At 38.4% G+C, this 18,399-nt stretch overlaps 1 non-coding gene and 1 pseudogene across 1 annotated transcript; both read right to left on the reverse strand.

Annotated features, from left to right (window-relative positions):
* LOC116667318 overlaps positions 1-18,399 on the reverse strand; it is a 434,058-nt pseudogene that overhangs the window by 165,442 nt on the left and 250,217 nt on the right.
* Positions 11,934-12,065, reverse strand: LOC116667434. Its single transcript, XR_004324309.1, has one exon. It is a non-coding gene; the product is annotated as a small nucleolar RNA SNORA25 (small nucleolar RNA).

Consider the following 18,399-nt stretch of genomic DNA (forward strand, 5'->3'; position numbering starts at 1 on the left):
TGGCTGCAGAGTCTGGGCTGCAGGCCTGTCCCCACTGGGGAGTGACGGCAGCTGCTGATGACTTGGTTTACTGATATGGTTGCAGTATTTTCACTCACATTGCTGTATTTTCATTCACACTGGCATAAATGCATTTCCATGGCTAAGCAGTGACTACAGAATGGTGCCCAAACTCTTCAGCAGACCCTTAAGACCCTTTTGCAAAGATGGCTTGCCATATTCTGATTCTTTGTCTCTGAGCACCTTATATTCTAGCTATATCAGATTTTACCATCCATTTCTTGTCATTTTATTGGTTACTTTTCAAAATCCAATTTAAATATAATTGTACAAGTATATTTAATCACTTCTCTCTTGTGTTTCTATTGTTTCTTTTATATAACTAAAAAAAAACCCTTTATACTCGGTAGTGGTTACTCAGATATCTATCAGTTCTCTACTAGTCTATGAACTATGAAGGGAGGGTCTAGTTTTTATTTTTTATTTTCTATTAATTTAATAAAACAATTGTTGAATGATAGTTATTAGAGTATAATATCTATGATTCCTTACTGATCTAAATATCATAAATTTTTATTATTCAGTTCTATTTTAGGAGACAAATCACCCTTTAAATTCATAACTTGCCTTTCTAGAAAGCATTTTGGTAATAAAAGTATCAAGAATCTTAAAAACTGTCCATTAACTCTGACCCAGTAATTATAATTCTAATAATCTATATTAAGGAAATAATCAGAAATGTAATTTAAAAAAAGGCTATCAATAAGGATGTTCAACACAATATTTCTTAAGAGCAGGGAAAATTGGAGTATAATTACTTGCAAGAATCTAATGACTTACTAAACTACAGCACAATCATAAGATGGATTATTATGAAACCATCTTAAAGGGTTCTTGAATTATAGTAAATGACATAGGAAATGCTTATGGTGTAACTTTCAGTGGGAAAACATGTATAAAAGTGAATACAGATGTCCAGTCAAATGGAATGATGAATTCATAGGCTGAGCCTTTCTTCTGCTGAAAACACATTGCGATGAATGGGAACATAAAAGAGAAAACCAAACCAACACAATGTGCTTTACAAAAAATGTTAATATCACTTTGGACCAGAAATTGTAGAGAAGCCCAAGTTAATAAATACTGCGGAGGTGAGAGGTCACTGGAGTGTACACATGGAGGAGAAGGTAAAGATCTTGGCTTACATGGAAACTGGTGGGGAAAGAGGTCACACAGCAGGGAATGAAACTGGTCTCACCACTGGAAATCCAGAGCTGTGACCGGGCTCCAGACTCATGAAAAGAGGGTGAAAAGAGCTATGGTCCATACACAGCTGTGTGTCTAGGGCAGCAACAGCAGACAGATACAGCTTTCTAGACATAACCTGAGCCAAGTCATTCACTACCTTGATGTCCGAATCTGCAATAACCTAACATGTCCACATGGCAGGACTCCCAGGCAGGCTAAGTCAAAATAATTGAAAAAATTAAGAGAGTGCAGATGCATGGGGTCAGGGGATGGGAGAGAGCAAGGGACAATCAGATTGACAGACAGTTTCTGTCAGAACTCCTCAACTCTTCAGTTGTAACACAAAAGCAGTCATACATAATTCATAAATGATTGGATGTATAAGGCTATGTTCCAATTGAACTTTACTTACAAAAAGCCTACAGGCTGTAAACTTCTGACATCTTCTGACACCTGTTTTAAATCAACATTCAAAATCCTTAAAGAAAACTAATGAATAGAAATAAAGTGTACAGCTATTAACAAGTGAAAGATGAAACAAAAGCTAGAAAATCCAAACAGAATTTTAATATATTTTAATAAACATCAAAGAGATAAAGGAAAGATAATATTCAAAATAAGAACAAAAATTATTTTAAAAGAAACACAGATATGGTAAACAACATATTATAAATCTTAAGAAAAAATTATTATGATTTTAAGATAGTTGCATTGAAAATATAAACACCAGGTTGGAGAGAGTCATAGAGACAGTTAATGAACTGGAAGACATCGTTGAGGAATGCATGAAGGTTATAGCAAAAGGAGTGGGGTAGATTTTAAAAATATAAAAGACAAGTTAGGAGACATAGAGTGTTGGACTAAGTGGCTCCAATACCCATCTAAGAGGAATTTCAGGAAAAGAGGAGAAACTGATCTATATATGAAAAGGTAATTGTCAAGAATTCTTAAAACATTAAGGTAGACATCAGTCTTTAAAATAAAAGTTCTATGTGCAGAGAAAGATAATAAACAAACAAACAAACAAAGTCATACTACATATATTAAAGCAAAGCCAAAGATGAATAAGGATGAGAAAATTACAAAAGTCAACAAAAATAAAAGATTATCTACAAAAGAATGACAGATTGAAAACAGATGTATCAGTGATAAGAGCTGGCAGAAGAAAAAAAGTATCCTCAAAATATTGATGAAAATGTATCAATCTACAATTCTATATCCAGCAGACTGTTCATTCAAAAATAAGAAAGAAAATATTTTGCAGTCATTTCCAGACTCAGAACTTAATGCCCACCAAGCCTCAGTGAGAAAACAACCAAATGAGAAAGGAAAAATGGGATGCAAAAGTGGTGGCAGAGTGATTAAATATATTGATAAATGTTGTTATTATTTAAAGATTATAAAATATCAGTAATTTTTAAAAGAAGAATGATAGTAGTAAAAGTCTGGAAAAACAGAAGAAAGAAAAAAGTAGTTAATTAGTAGTTAGAATGTTCTAAAAGTTTTATCTTATTTGGGAAGGTAAATATATTGAGTAAATTTATGGCATGTTTTAAAACTAGATACATTAAGAAAATATGTTAATAATTAAGATCAGCCAACAAATTAATAGTAATACTGTCTACAGCTTTCAAAATGTATTGCAGGAGTCAGGGAGAGAATGTTGACAAAATTTTAGGACAATAGGAAGCCAGAAAAAAGACATAGTGTAAACATAAATACATTATCCAACTATAGAGCAGAGTATGTAAGAATGGACAAAAATTACGAAAACTGTATGCATCATGGTGTCAATGGAATAATTCATGCATGTGCAACATATACACATACTAGAGAAAAACATACCAAAATATTAACCTTATATTTTTGGACTACAGAATGGCAGATGATGGAAGAAATTTTCACATGCTGAAATATGGATAAGTCATTCTGGCTTATACATGATTTGGCTTAAAGTTTATGCTAGCTACAACAGACTATTTTGAGGGTTTCAAACATGAATTGTACATCTGCTTTAACTATGAAAGAAAAGAATGCATTCAAGAATCAAAATGGATCAGTACCATACTGTTTTAATTATTGTAGCTTTGTACTATACTCTGAAGTCAGGGAGCATTTTTCCCTTAGTTCTGTTCCTCTTTCTTAAGATTGTTTTGTCTATTTGGATTCTTTAGTGTTTCCACACAAATTTAAATCATTTGTTCTAGGTCTGTGAAAAATGCCCTTGGTATTTTGATAGGGATTACATTGAATCTGTAGACCGTCTTGGGTAGTACTTAACAATACTAATTCTTCCAATCCCAGAACATGGTATACCTTTCCACCCATTTGTGTTGTCTTCAACTTCTTTCATCAGTGTCACTATAGATGTGTTCCTATATCACTGAAAACTTGAGTTTTCTGCACTGAATCATACTCGAGGACACCACCAGTCATTCTCAAAACAATATCTGCTAATAGTTGCTAGCTGTAACCTCATGGTCTCAGGGTCTCCCCTTGTAACTATGCAACCACTTTGGACCATTCTTTGCTTAACAAACACCTTTACTTCTTGCCAGCTCCAATTCTAATTCTTGACAAACAACATATGTAATTTTGCAGTTTTTGCATGTATAAGTCTTCCCCATTTTGTGCTTCACCAGAACATAAACCAAGTGCTTCTCGATTCTTTGTCTCCCAAGCCACAATCCTGAGATTGGCTCAAATAAAACTGTTCTCTGTTCCTACTGTAAATTGCTCATTGATTATTTCCATTGATAAAAATAAATATATTTTCTTCTCCACATTTTTCCATGTTGCCTGATGTTCCATACTGAAATGTTAGCACTTCTCCGTTACAGACTCGGCTGAATTCTAACCTATGTCCTCTATAAGTTATATATATTTTTGACGACAGGAATCTTTTTTTTTTTAAATTTTATATTTCTTCAGTGGCCTAAGAGACCACTGAGACTCGGGATGTGATTATTTCCTTTAGAAAGCACCTCCGGCTTCGGGGGCACAGAGAGAAATGAGAAATCAGGTTGAACTATGTTAACACAATTCAGGCACAAAATAATGAGGGTGTAGAGTTAGGGTAATGGCAGAGGGAGTGAGGAAGGGGCTACCTGGGGCCTTTAAAAGTTTGAATTTCACTTTATTTTCTTGATCATAGTACATCTAATTAGGTGGAATCTGAAAAATTCGGAACCGTGGAAAGCAAGTAAAAATCACCTGTAATGCCAACCATCAAATCCATATTTTTTGGTTTAATTCTTAATTTTTGAATGTATGTATTCTCACTCTTGCTTTCTCACTATATACATTTATTTTAAATGCTAATTTAGTATATATCATATTTCTAAGCAAATTAACATTATACTGTTTTGAAGTTTTTCATCTTTACATATATTTGAGTATTTTACAGCATGTTGCTAAAGAATTTTCCACTACGTGATATTTAAAAATTCAGTTGGGGTGGTAATAGCTCAATGGTAGAGCACATGCTTAGCATGCACAAGGTCCTGGGTTCAATCCTCAGTACCTCCATTTAAAAACTAAATAAAATAAAAATTCAGCTGATTAACTATTTTATAGCTTATTTAATCAGTTCCATTTGTTGGACTTTTGCTTCAAATCTTATTTCATTTAGAAATGTGTACAGCTAAAAGGTAAGATTTTTAAAGAGTCTAAGAAAAAGACCTTGCTCACACTGAAATGTGTTAATTTGTTTCTTGATATCAAATATTCAGTGTTTAAATTTCTCCAGATGTTCAATAAGTGTGTTTTTCTGTTTCTTTTTGGCATTTCGTTTGTTCAGATACTCAGTTTTGTTCAAGCACCTAAGTAAGGTCTGTTCATTGCAATGATATGTATAGTTTGCACATTGTGGTTAATCCATCCTGAGCTTGTCTTGATATCTGGAGTGAGCTGTGAGGTGTAAATGAAAAAAAGTGCGTGTAAACATGTTTCAGACTGTGCTTAGCCCATGCTCAGTATCTGCTATGACTCTTGTCTTTTCCCCTTGGTTTCATCAGGCAGCTGCTTGTTTTGTTTGTTTTTAAGGAACCAGCCCTTAGATTTCTTTCTTAATTTCTCAGTTTTCTCATTCATTCATATCTGTTTTAATTTTTCCTACTTTTACATTCTTTTAGGATTTCTTGCTGATCTCATAGTGTCTTCATTTATTGAAAATTCAATTGCACACCTTCCACACACTGGGCTTTGTGCCAGGTGTTGGGAATGCAGTGGTCAGCAGATAAAGATGCCCTGTCCCCAGGAAGCTTATAGTTGAGCCCAGACTTTAATTCTCTTTGTTTAATAATAAAAGCATCTCTATATACAGATAGGCAGATGTATGAGTGTAGATATGGCTGTTTTCTGTAATTTTTGCTATAGAGTCATATTCTCATTATTATGTAAATCTCTACTGTATAATGTTGAATCATAGAAAATTGTTGATATTCAGGATCAACACAGGGTCAGGAGGAACACACCAAGGCACATGGTCATCAAATTGACCAAAATAAAGGATAAGGAGAAAATATTAAAATTAGTAGTAGAAAAGCAACAAAAAACATACAAGGGAACTCCCATAAAGTCATCAGCTGATTTTTCAGCACAAACTCTACAGGCTAGAAGGGAGTGGCATGATATATTTAAAGTGATGAAAGAAGAAGACTTAAAACCAAGAATACTCTTTCCATCAAAATCTTCACAGATAAATGAAAGCTAAAAGATTTCAGCACCACCAAACCAGCTTTACAACAAATGTTAAAGGACCTTCTCTAGTCATCCATAAGAAAAGAGAACAAAAAGAAGAAAGTGGAAGAAGAAAAAAAAAAGACCTACAAAAGATTGTTTTGGCAGTTTGGGGTATTTTGTGGTTCCTTACAAATTTTGGAATTGTTTGTTCTGGTTCTGTGAGGAATGCTGTGAATATTTTGATGGGGTTGCATTGGATCTGTGGGTTGCTTTGGGCAGTGTGGCCATTTTGATAGTGTTGATTATTCAAATCCAAGAGCACAAGAAATATTTCCATTTCTTTGTGGCATTTCAGTTTTCAGGGTATAGGTAACCTCCTTGGTTAAGTTTATTTCTAGGTATTTTGTTGTTTTTGATGTAATAGAACTGTCTCTGCCAGTTAAAAATGTCTGGCTTTTGAAGTGAAAAAAAGTGAATGAAGGGCCACAAATGGCAAAATATCTTTCTTTTTCATAGGTGAGTTAATTCCATTATATACACATATACTGCATCTTCATTATCTATTCAAATATTGATGTGCACTTAGGATGCTTCCTTATCTTAGTAATTATAAATAATGTGTTAATAGCAAGGTGTATATATCTTTTTAAATTAATTCTTATTTTGTAGTTGGCTTTATTCCTTTGATAATTATGTAAGTTTAAAAAGCTAAAGCTCTAAACATTCATAGAGACAATAAATAGTACATATAGGTAAATTTTAAAAATATAGGTGCAGTAAAAAGAAAAGAAAAAAAGATAAAGCCATGAGAGACTGGGGAGTAACTTTAAAGACCTATTACTAAATGAAAAAAGCCAGCCTGAAAAGGTTAAAAACTGTACGATTCTAACCAAATGACAATCTGGAAAAGGCACAGCTACAGAAATAATAAAAAGATCCTGGGGAGAGGGAGGGAGGGAGGGATGAATAGATGGTGCACAAGGGATTTTTAGGGCAATGAAATTATTCTGTGTGATACTATAGTGGCTATGTGTCATATGCATTTGTCAAAGCCCACAGAATGTACAACATCAAGAGTGAACCCTAATGTAAACTATAGACTTTGGTTGATAATAATGTGCCCATGTTGGTTCATCGATTGTACCAAATATACCACATTGATGTGGGATGTTGAGACTAGGGGAGTATGTGTGTGGTGGTGATGAGGGCTATGTGTGAACACTCTGTATTGTCTGCTCAATTCTGCTGTGCACCTGAAACTGCTCTAAAAGAATAAAGTCCATTAACAAAAAAAAAACGAGGATGGATCAATTTGTGATATAATCTTACAAGGACGAATTATTCAGGCCTACAAACAGAATGAATAGCATATTCAATTAAAAACATGTATCTTTAAAAATGTTACTTACAGCAAAAGAGACAGACATCACAGTGTACAGTGTGATTTATTTCATTTTTATCAAGTTCAGCCACAATCAAACTGATGGATGCATGTTGTCAGAGGGTGTGGTTCAGTTGAAATGTGACAGAAGTGTATATTCTGTGTTAATGGATATGATTCAAACATATGGTTCATACACCTGACTTTTTGGAGACTGTGGAAGTTTAGGAATTTGAAAAATTTGTGAAATCAATAACTTAACATTGATACATTTCACTCTATTTTTTTACTGTATGTAGATATAAACACAAAAAGAAAGAGGTAAGAGAAGTTATCATGGACAGTAATGGAGAGAATGACACTTTGGTTACAACCCTCCCCTCTGACGCACCCCCCCCCACACACATGGTAACTGACCAATCTGGGATGGCAGTTGCTGGTTGGGTTCCAGGTGGAATGTTGGGGTGTCCCCTGGGGCTTGTGGCTGGTGGCTCCATGGTAACTGGGCAGAGCCCTGGGTGGGTCAGTGCCATGGAAGGGCTGCTGTCCTCCATGGAGCTTGGCTTTGGGCTGATCCTGAGGGAGCTGAGTGCAGGTCCTGGTGGTGCTGCTGCGCGATGGCCTGTGTTCTCAGTTCATGTTCCAGAGCCTCCAGTGGGAGGCAGTGTTGAGTCTCCCTGTCTTCACCTCATTGGTGAGTATCTTATTTACCTGCAGACTTGTTCAGTGTGTTAGAAGACACCTTTATCAAAGCTATGAAAACCAGCAGGCTGAAACACTGGCTGCCTAGATCGAAGAGAAGTGCCATCCTCATCGACCAGCTGTAAGTGGCTAAACAGGAGTGTGCCAGGATGGAGACTGACATTAAAGAACGCCAGGCTAGAGAAGGAGCCAGTAAATACACCCAGCCTTGCTAACACTTACAGACAGTTGATGACGGTCAACCTGAGTTCAAGGAAGGAAATCAGTTTTCTCAGTTGAAGAACTGAGGAAAGAGAGATCCCTGCAGTCTATTCAAGCAGAGGTGGCGGAGATGCTGAAAGGGCGCACGTTCCTGGAGGAGGTCACGAGAATCAGCACATCACAAGGGGCTGTTACAAACCAGCCAGGGGACCGAGCACCAAGTCCTGTTGGTCCCTTTCCCAGGAGTGGGCCCTCGTATTAAACCTGTGCTGTGCCCTCACTCCATTCAGACCTCCCAAGCTGCCTCTGCCCTTGGACCTGGCACATGCGAAATTCTGTGTATGTGTCCCAAGAGAATGAAATCTGTTTGCCCCAGTCACATGGGGCTCCTGGAAGGTAAGCCCCCTGGCCTTCAAAACCACATGTCCTGGGCTCTCCTCTTACCAACGCTGGACCCCAGGGCTGGGGAGCCTGTCATGGGGCTCAGAACTCTCAGTCCTGTGGGAGGGCCTCTGTGACTTAATTACTCTTCAACTTGTGGGTCACACACCCAGGCGGTATGGGGCCTGATTCTATTGTGAGCATGCCCTCCTACTGTCCCCTGCAGGTCTCTCTGTATATTTCTAATTGAAGAAGATCTTTTTTGCTAGGTTACAGTCTTTTTTGTCAATGGTTGTTTAGCAGTCATTGTGGTTTTTGTTTTTAGTCATGAGAAGAGGTGAACTCGTGGTCCTACGACTCTGCCATCTTGACCCCCCGATACTCTATTTTCTTTTAGCCAGACATACAGAGCTATAATATAGGTCAGGTGTAACCAGTGCTTTCCCACCCCACCCAGGCTTTGACTTTTTAAACTTGGGACCCAGTGCCTGACTCGGGTGCCCAGTAGTCCCTGATATACTGTGCTTGGGAAAAAGCCTGTGTTTTCATAGTGTGAAATAACAAGACAATTCCTTACCCTGTATATGTGTTTGGTTAGAATCTTACTCCATTGCATCTCCAAGGACTCCCAGATCCCTTTCTCCTCTTCATCCTAACCCAGGGTCCTTAGCTTGCACCAGAATATCTGACTAGCTAGTTCTCCAGCTTCAAGTCTCCCCTCTAAACCATCATTCACAAGTGCTTCATGATGGCCTTTCAGAAACGCCTATCTGAGTGCACTGCATCCCGGCCTAGAAGCATTCCCGTGGCTAAGCAGTGACTGCACAATGGAGCCCAAACTCTTCAGCAGGCCCTTAAGACCCTTTGCAAAGATGGCTTGCCATCTTCTGATTCCATGTCCCTCAGCACCTTATGTTCTAGCTATATCAGATTTTACCATCCATTTCTTGTCACTTTATTGGTTACTTTTCAAAATCCAATTTAAATATAATTGTACAAGTATATTTAATCATTCCTTTTCTGTGTTTCTATAGTATCTTATTTATATAACTAAAAAAATACCTTTATACTGGGTAGTGGTTACTCAGATATCTATCGGTTCTCTACTAGTCTATGAGCTATGAAGGAAGGGTCTATGTTTCTATTTTTTATTTTCTATTAATTTCATAGAAGCCTGATGAAAGCCAAGTTAAGAGGTAAAAGACAATGCACAAAACACATTTATCCTCACATTATTCATGATGTGTGCACAGAAGATACTGCATTTTCCAAATGGAAAGAGCCCACCCATAGCCTGGATGCCATCTACAGGCTGCTATGATATGCTCACTGCTCAGGTTTGTCCAGAAACCTGGCATTTTCCTTGTCTTTGGAGGACCAGCCATGCTTCTCCACTTCTTCCAGTTCATCTGACTGTGCTCTGTGGAAAAACAAAAGCCAAGTGGTTGTTAGATAATCATGATCTTGAATACAGGAAAACTCCATGTATTTTGATATTTTTAGCATCTGTTCGAGGTAAATCTTGACTTAATTCATGTCATTTTAAAATATTTAAATATGTTTAATACAAACCAGCTCATCTCCAAATCTTCCAAATGCTATTGGCTATTAGTGATGTGCCAAAAAAATTTTTTTTAATTTATTCCAGCATACTTTAAAACAGTACAGTTTTCCTCCCTTGTTTGTTTTTTTGTTGTTTGTTTGTTTGTTTTGTTTTTTAGCTGTTTATAATGCTGTCTGTAATGGAAGACTTTCATTTTAAAGGGGTATTTCTCTCAGAAAGTAATCAAGTTTAATTTGAAAGTAATTTGATCCTAAAGGTGTTATAACAATTTTATACAAAAGAAATATGTATTTAACTATTTCAGTCATTGTTTATGCCTATTTGTTTTCAGAAAAGAAAAGTACAATTTAATTATTAAGTCATGGAACAAAAAGAAAAGATTTTGATTCTTTCAAATTTTTTTTGACACAAAACTGGCTCTAGGCTTCTTTTCTTTCTCACTATCCTCTTTCACCCTTTAAAACCCAAGCTAAAAATTTGTTGCTCTCAGTTTGGATATAGCAGAGGATCCTCTGCATTTTAACATACGGCAGAATATTTTATAGGTTTCAAAAAACACAAAATTTATTCTTAATAGAGAATTTAGATGATTTTTATTTTCAGTCTTATCTCTATAATTCACAAAGATGTTTCAAAACAGTCAAAATCCTATATTTTCCTAAGTGCATTAAGAAGTCTGAGTTGACCACCATGTCTTGGTTTGAGTCTAGTCCTCAGAAGTTAAAATCCCTTCAACATTTTTTGTTGTTTAAACATAAAGGCAGCTCAGCCATAAACTGCTGTAAATGATAGAACCTGAGAGATTTCTAACAAAGCTATTTTGTGTTTTGTCTTCGCTGATTGATTTGAAATGCAGGCTTTTCTGTTGATGGGATTACCCAGCAAAGGCTAGCTCCTCAAAGGAAGCTTCTTCCAGCAGGGAAAGAAGATTTGATGACAGATCAACACTATCTTCTGAGGGTTTGATCCATTTGGCTATTGGAAGGTAATAGAACAAAAAGATAAAGAGAGGTAAAGGAGATGGTTTGGCTTCAGTATAACCTTCACTAAAAAGCCTGCCTTGCCCACCTTGATCCTCATTATAACAAGTCTCTGTCCACAATAACACAGAACCTTATATTCTGTTCTGTGCTTACTACAATGTCTTACTGGTGCTACACATGTATGTCTACTTCTTCTACTGACTGGAGCTTATTGGAGAGAAGGGCTATGTCCTGTGTATCTCTGTGGTCCTAGTGACCAGTATGATTCACGGTACAGTCAGCACTCTGTATCCATGGGGTCTGCATTTGTGGATTCAAAGAAACACAGATCCAAAATACTCAGGCAAAAAATTTCATGAAGTTCCAAAAAGCAAACTTGAATTTGCTGTGCTCCAGTAACAACTTACATAGCATTTATGTTGTATTAGAAATTGTAAGTAATCAAGAGGTGATTTCAAGTATACAGGAGGATGTGTGTGGGTTATATGCAAACTACAAACAGTTTTATTTAAGGGATTGAGCATCTGGGGATTTTGGTAGCAATCTCCTGCAGATACCGAGGGATAACTGTATGTAGTTACAAGTCAGTAATTTTTTTAAAGACAGAAAAATTAAATCAGTAATTGAATAGGAAAAAAGAAGGCCTCCATGTCCTGGGTGAAGAGAGAGATAAAAGGAGGAAAGTCAATAACAACACAATCAAAATAAGAAATATTGAAGACATAATGATATACAGATAATGCCAACTGTTTACCATCATCCTAGAGTAAAATGAGGGTCTTTTTTTTTATCTTGTATCTCCATTAGGAAAACATAGCATTATTGAGTTACTATTACATACATCCAATGAAGAACTCAATCATTGATCACAGCGTTAAGAGCTCCTGGGTTTTGGTCCCATCAGCCCTCTTTGAAATGACCTATAAAATGAGGGTCCTTATGAGGTAATTTGAAATCCAAATAGATACCTATGCATTGCTTGAGACAGAACTGGTCATGTCAAACACTAGGATACAACTAGATTAAGAAATAAGGAGGCTGCATCCAGCAAAGGTACATGTGAATTCACTCATCTATACATTCATTCAACACAACGCTCCTCGTGTACATATCATTATCTCTTATGCAGGAATACTTATGTGTAGAAAGTTACAAAAATAGAACTAACTTACTGTTAATCAAATCTGCAACATTCTGCTATTCATTGCTACATCAAGGCCAACTGTTTCTTCTTGCCTGATATCTTGGCTTTCTCCTTGCAAGACATGTGGGATCAAGCAAAAGTCAGTATTTTTCTACCTGTCAAAATCCCCAATTTCTCACTCTTATCAGCAACCTATCAACTATGTCAAACTAGTGCTACAAATTCATACCAGAACTTAGAGGTCATCTCGATACTTTTGGCTTTGTTTCACCTCCAAAATTTAGTCTCAAGTGTTCTCCTCTGGTTCTTCTTTTAAAAAAATGAATTTTAGAGATTATTTATTCATCCACCCATGCAATCAAAAGCTGACTGTTTACCAGTCATTACACTAGGCACTGGAGATAACAAGATAAATGCTGGGCTTCGGATTCCAGCAAAATCCCACCTCACAAAACACCCAGTTACTCATAATATCACTCTTATTTGCTCAAACCTTCTATAGTGATCTTCTTCCTCTGCTTTTTAAAACTGTATATAACCCTCTATGAAGAGGATGTTGGTGATCTCACTGCCATACCAGTGGTGATGAGAGTTACTTATTGAAATAGGTCCATTTTTCCTTATGGCCAAAGCTATGTGCAAAGTAGCTATACACTAACACATCAATTACCAACATAAAAGAACCTCCAGGTTATAAACATTTAAATAACAAACTTTCACTCTGCAAATCCCAGGCACATACCTTCTAAGATTAAATCATTTCAGTCTCCAGGACAGGGGCTATTTTTTGGTTACTTCCTTTCTTTTACTGTTCACCCCTTCCCACCCTGACCCCGATTATCTGCAGAAGGTTTCTTCCAGAATATCATTTTCTCGGTATCCTATTTGCCTATACATGAACTAGTCCCCTGCTGCTAAGTTGGAGGCTTTCACTGGTTACCAAAGATTCATCCCACCCAACACCCAGACATGCTATTTACCCAACCACAGGCCAGAATGGATCCAGATTCCTGGCTGTCATCTCTGATTTCGCCAAATATTTTGACCTCCACTGCTCTAAACCCACAACACCATGACACTGAACCTCTGCTATTTCAACTGCCTGAGAAAAACTGTAACTTTCCCAGAGAGGTGGTTGGGGAGCAGGGGTGGAGAGGGAGGGGAGGATGATTGAGATGGACTGATGCACAGTTCATGTGGCCGAGTCTGTTAATGACACCCAGCAGGTGTCTCTCCAGTGCTGTTCCAGAGAACGTGGACTTGGATTCCTGAGAGTCAGTAAGTACTGCTGCATGGGCCGTCCACCCTGAGACTCACGGTGCTAGACAAACACTCTTCGAAGTTATGTTGTTGACAAACTGCTTCATCTTAACAGTGATCCCCATACTTACTCCATCATGAAACATGATTGTGCACGAAAGAGAGAAAAAGAGAAAGACAGAGACAGAGAGACAGAGAGAGAACATGACAGTAACACTCCCAAGACCCAGTGCTCTAAGGGATAGTGGATGAAAACACTGTGCTAGGCCAGACTTTTACGAGTTCCTTAATTCAGTTTCTACAATGTTCATACAATTTCTATTCTAAATCTAATCTTTAAATCTTTGCCTCTCTCCTCAGACACCGCCATGCCTCTCACTCTTAGGCTTGCCTCCTAATAATATCCCCTTTGATTACAGTACTGTAACCTCTTTCCTGGAATTCCTCTCACCCCTCTGCTGACCTCCTCAGTCTTCACTGCCCAGTCTGAAGCCCTTGTTTCCATCGTAATCCTTTGTTTTCCTTTCATATCCACACATACAACTACTTTTTCAACATTTCCAAGAAGTATGTTGGATCAAATAAAAGTCTGAAAATAAACTCATGTTTTCTTCCCCCAAATATTCAGTGATCCTGATTACTGGAAACTGGAAACTAGTCACCCAGCCACAAAGCTGAAAGTCATTTAAACATCCCTCCCTACTTTGCCTCCACATCTGATGCATCACTAAGTCTCCAGTTCACTTACTTCCCTCCATTTCCACGGCCATAACCCTTGTCCAAACTACCTCCTCTCTCAATTTGCCTCCTTTGATTACTGGGCTTAGTCTCCTCATAGTCCATCCAGTGGCTCTCTCTAATATAAGTCCTACAGGGCACACAGTGTTATTTTTAAAAAATGTGGACCAGAGCATGTACTCTATGTCACTCTACTTATGACTCTGTAACAGCTAACTGCCATTCTTAGAATAACACCCTAGACCTTGGGTGCCTACGATGTCTGCATGGCCCACCTTCCTCCACCTCCCATCGCAGGTCTTGCTCCCACTTGCTGAACACATTGTTCTTGGTGACTTTCATTCAGTTCCACAAACATGTCACATTTATCTTTCATAAATGCTGTGTCCTGTGTCTAGAACATTCCCCACACTTCTCAGCTTCCACAGTACCCACTACCTCATTTCAGCTCCAATCTCTCTACCTTGGGGAGGCCTTCCTTACCCTCCACATCCATGCAGAATCTCCCTGGCAATATAACTCCACTGTATAAATTCCCTACCCCTCACAGCACGTGTCACAACTGTGCATGAACACGTAAGGCTTGACTCCCACATTCGAAGGAAAGCTCCATAAGCACAAGGATAATGTCTATTTTGTCATCATCATAACCAGAGCACACACCTGAAATAAAGCAGATGCTTAATAAATGTCTGATGGTATAATAATAAATGTACTGGAGATTTATTATATAAAAATTCCTAATGTCCTAGCTCCTCATTCAGTCTCACCTTTCCTCTGTTTCTCTCCTTTCTGCAACAGGAGCTGCAGACTACCAGGAGCTGAAGTGGTGGGTGACAGTTCCAGTGGGTGTCTGATTTGGAAGTGATAAAGGTCAACATACTTGGTGGCATCAGTGATGACAGTCAGGAACTGGGCTTTGTGCTGGACTGGGTGTTCAGGGCAGAGTGTGCCTGGTCTCAGGGAATAGTTTTCTTTCCTTTATACCCGGGTATTAAATCCAGTATCAGCAGCAACCTGGCTCTTTCTGTAACTTTACCTGTTTATATCTCCCTCTTCAGTCCTTTATTCTTTCCTATCTAAACTTCACACTCCTTTCTCCCCCAGTCACTTCCATGAATCCCTTCACAACCCTCTCTCTACTTGTCCAGCAAAATACCTTGAAGGTACACTGACTTCTTTTCTCATCTTTTGCTTGGTTTTTGAATTCCCTGTAATCCTGGCTTTTGTTCTCACTTAGATCACTCTCACTAAGCCCAAAAACGATCTTCTTAGAGCCAAGAATCTCATCTATAGATAAAACCAGAGCTCAGTTTTACTGGGCCCTTAGTAACAGTCAGGAATCCTGCAACTCACTTTACATGTATAATGTCACAGACACAGGCATCATTAGCAGCAACAGCATCACCCCCATTAGCACGATGAGAAAGCCGAGCCTTAAGTCCCAACCAGGAAGCACAGGTGCCAAGGTTCACACACAGTTGGAGTGGCTCCCAAGCCCTCATCCCTCATCTCCTGGTGTCAATGTCCCTACGCTGAGGTCTCTTCACAAAGCTCTACTGAGTCTAGACCGCCTCCTGAAGTGGCTCAGGTCCTTAAAAACCAACATGGGGCTAAGATGAAGTCACTCCATTGCTGCCAGTCCTTCTTGTGACTAAAAATCCTGGCATTAAGACCACAAACAAACACAGGAAATCTATCAAAAATGGAGGGAAGGCTGACTGGCCAGGAAGCTGACAACGTGAGGAGTCATGAAGCTCCCTGGGTTTTCTTTCCCCTTCACCCCTTATGAGGTGCTGGAGAAGCCTGGACCTGGAACCACCAGAAGATAAGGGTTGTAAATAAAGCCTCTCCCTCCCTCTAGCCCAGGGACAGGGAAAGGAACATTCTGCAGAAAAACCTTGTTCTTAATACTGGCTCTACTCCAGCCAAGACCAAAAGAAAACTGGCCTCTTGTGGAATCAGTGTGGCCACATGCAGAACTGGACCTGCAGCCTGACCTGGCAGCACTGAGGTAAAGGTGAGTGGGAGGCTATGGTACTCAGCAACCTGCTTCCCTCAGCCTTCCCCCAGGTTCTGGGGGGTCAGAAGGCACTTCCTCCCTGCCAGCAGCAATGAGGCAGAACAAGGTAGCTCAGAGTGGTGATACTGAGCACTACCATCTAACTAGGACATGGGACAAAGACATAGATACTTTTTATGAAAGAGAGTACACAGAAGACAAACACATGAAAACATTTGCCATTAGGAAACTGCAAATTAAAATCACAATGAGATATTACTCTATACCTACATATTAGAACAGCTAAATCTGTTTTAAATGGTGACAATACCAAGGATGTGGCAAAATTAGATATCTCATATATTGCTTCTGAGAATGTTAAAATGGTACAGTCATTATGGAAAATAGTTTGGCAGCTTCTTAAAAATACATTCTAAATGTACATTTAATATGCAACACAGCAGATGCAATGCTGGCCACTTATCACAAAGATATGAAAATGTATCCACACACAAAAGTTAATACATATGAATATTCATAACAGTTTGATTTGTAATAGGCTAAAACTTCAACACAACCCAAATGTCCCTCAATGTATGGAACACATTTTGGTGCATACATACCACGGAACACTACTATTCAACAATGGAAAGAAGTGAACTTTTGATACACTCAACAATTGGATGGATCTCAAGGGAATTAATTCTACTGAGTGAAAAAAAGCCAATATCAAAATATTACATAGTATATGACTCCATTTTTTAACTACTCTCAAAAATGACAAGAATTACACGAGATGGAAAACACATTCGTGACTGCAAGGGGTCAGGAAAAGGAAAAGGGAAAGAGTGTGAGAGATTTTGCAGAGGAAGGACAATTCTATATCTTGATTGTAGTGATGGTTACACAAATCAACATGTAATAAAACTGCACAGATACAAAGAGGCATACATGCACGCACACATACACGGGTGCCCAGGGAAACCGGCGAAATCACAAAAAGTTCTATAGATCATACCAATGTCAATTTCCAGATTTTAACACTTTTGTAAGTGTTATCATTCAGGAAAACTGGGTGAAGGCTACCTAGGATCTCAGTGTACTAGTTATGCTATAATTATTTCAAAATAAAAACTTAAAAGAAATCAATGTGACCAATTGATCCTCTGTTCCTTTATATCCCCAGTGTCCATCCTCTGAATATCCAACCTTGGTTTATGGCCATCCGGTCCAAACACCCAAGCAAGAAGTCTTCTTCCAGTCTCTCCCCTCCACATCCAGTTAGGCAACACTTCCTATCTAGGTCGGCTCTGAAAAAAAATCTCAGAAGCAGATTTCTCCCTCTCCAATCTCACTGCCACTCCAGAATGCTATGGCCACATCCATCTCTGTCAGTCTCAACCCCTACCCAAATCCCATTCCAATTCCCCTATATATTACCCTCCTCCAACTCAGAATTCCTCACCCCAAATACATTTTATAAGAACAGTCCCAAATGTTGCCTCACCATGAAGATTACCCCAGGTCCCCTAAGATCAAGAAATCATGGCCTCTTCAGCAACTATCCTGTTCTTTCCATAGAACTCTAGCCTAGCACTTACCACATTAGGCTGTAATTACTTAGTTGTGTCCCAGGGAAATACAAACACTCCCAGAAAACTCCCAAGGACTGAACCTGATTGTCAATCTACACAAGGCCAGGCCAAGAAAGAGCAGAAGCTGGTACTGAAAAGCCTTCCAGACCTGTGAAAATCCAGACTGGTCACACATGCATCCATGGACATGCAAACTCCCTCACACTCAGAGGGGAGACACAGTGGCAGATGATGACCCTTCCCAGGAGCTACCATCCTCAAGCTTCAATCAGCTCAAGTTGCACCACTGGTAGCCACATTTAAGTCTTTATTAAGTAGTTATTTATTTATTTTCGCTTTTCCTCTATTATTTTCTATTAAATCTTCCAAAGCCAAAGGTTACTTTCCAAGAAAAATGAAGAAATTAGTTTTATATCAGCTGACTAAAGAATGAGTGAACTATGCTGGCATATACATTCACATGCAGATTTGGAAAAAGTCATAGGTTTATTAAAATGAAGTGAAATATATTATTGTT

Source organism: Camelus ferus, chromosome 11 (genome assembly GCF_009834535.1).
Source record: "Camelus ferus isolate YT-003-E chromosome 11, BCGSAC_Cfer_1.0, whole genome shotgun sequence".
Classification (NCBI taxonomy): domain Eukaryota; kingdom Metazoa; phylum Chordata; class Mammalia; order Artiodactyla; family Camelidae; genus Camelus; species Camelus ferus.